Below are 1,929 nucleotides of genomic sequence, written 5' to 3' on the forward strand. Positions count from 1 at the left end.
AGACTGTCTCAAAAAAAAAAAAAAAAAAAAAAAAAGAGGAAAGGAAGGAGAGATGGATGTGACATAGGAGATAACTTGGCAGGAAGAGGTAGCTAGCTGGCCCTGGAGGCAGGAGTGGAGGATATGGAGGAAGGTGACATCTTCTGGCTTTGGAGATGTCAGATGTGAAAATGTCTCTACTAGAGCCAGGTGTGGGGCAGAGATTCCCTGTTTGCTTGTAACACCCACACATACACACACACACAATCACTCAAGAAGATGTAGGGAAACAGACCTGTAAACGGGTGCAATCTCCTTGGAGAGTGATTTGAGAATATCCATATATATATACACACACACGCACGCACACACACACATATATATATATTTTGTTCTCTTCTGAGACAGAGTCTCGCTCAGTCGCCCAGACTGGAGAGCAATGACCTCTGTTCACTGCAACCTCCACCACGTGGGTTCAAGCAATTCTCCTGCCTCAGCCTCCTGAGTAGCTGGGACTACAGGTGTCCACCATCACACCTGGCTAATTTTTTGTATTTTTAGTAGAGACAGGGTTTCACCATGTTGGCCAGGCTGGTCTCAAACTCAAACCTGACCTTGTGATCCACCCGCCTTGGCCTCCCAAAGCACTGGGATAATGGGTGTGAGCCACTGCACCTGGCCAAAAAAAATTTTTTTTTTTTGAGACAGTCTTACTCTGTCGCCCAGGCTGCAGTGCAGTGGCTTGATCTCGGCTCACTGCAAGCTCCGCCTCCCGGGTTCACGCCATTCTCCCGCCTCCGCCTCCTGAGTAGCTGGGACTACAGGCACCTGCCACCACACCCTGCTGATTGTATTTTTAGTAGAGACAGGGTTTCACCATTCACAGGATGGTCTCGATCTCCTGACCTTGTGATCCGCCCGCCTTGGCCTCCCAAAGTGCTGGGATCACAGGCGTGAGCCACCATGCCCAGCCCAAAAATATTTTTTAAAATGCAGACAACTTTTTTTTTTTTTGGACGGGGTCTCACAGGCTGGAGTGCAATGGCACCATCTCGGCTCACTGCAAGCTCCGCCTCCCAGGTTCACGCCATTCTCCTGCCTCAGCCTCCCGAGTAGCTGGGACTACAGGTGCCCACCACTGCGCCCGGCTTATTTTTTGTAGTTTTAGTAGAGATGGGGTTTCACCATGTTAACCAGGATGGTCTCTCTCTCCTGACCTCGTAATCCGCCTGCCTCGGCCTCCCAACGTGCTGGGATTACAGGCATGCGCCACCGTGCCTGGCCCATTGTGTCATTTTTAAAAATTTGTTTTATTTAAAAAAAAAAATAGGTACAGGCGCGGTGGCGCATGCCTGTAATCCTAGCACTTTGGGAGGCTGAGGCGGGTGGAACACCTGAAGTCAGGAGTTCAAGACCAGCCTGACTAACATGGTGAAACCCTGTCTCTCCTAAATACAAAAAAAAAAAAAATTAGCTGAGCGTGGTGGCACATACCTGTAATCCCAGCTACTTCGGGAGGCTGAGGCAGGAGAATCGCTTGAAACTGGGTAGCGGAGGTTGCAGTGAGCCAAGATCCTGCCATTGCACTCCAGCCTGGGCAACAAGAGCAAAACACTGTCACAAAACAAAACAGAACAGAACAGAACAAAATAAAACGAGAATGGGTCTCACTGTGTTGCCCAGGCTGGTCTCGAACTCCTGGGCTCAAGTGATCCACCCACCTCAGCCTCCTAAAGTGTGGTGATTAGTCTTGAGCCACTGCGCTCAGACCATTGTATCATTTGTAACAGCAAAACACTTAAAATAATCTAAGTGTCCACCAATAAAGGACTGGTTAAATACATTTTGTTATTGAATACCATGTAGTCATGAAAACTGTGAGGAGGAACTATACAAGCTGATATAGAATGATCTCCAAGAGATACTGTTTTTGTTTTTTTTTTTTTTTTT

The sequence above is a fragment of the Mandrillus leucophaeus genome, unplaced genomic scaffold, assembly GCF_000951045.1.
Source record: "Mandrillus leucophaeus isolate KB7577 unplaced genomic scaffold, Mleu.le_1.0 Scaffold70, whole genome shotgun sequence".
Lineage (NCBI taxonomy): Eukaryota > Metazoa > Chordata > Mammalia > Primates > Cercopithecidae > Mandrillus > Mandrillus leucophaeus.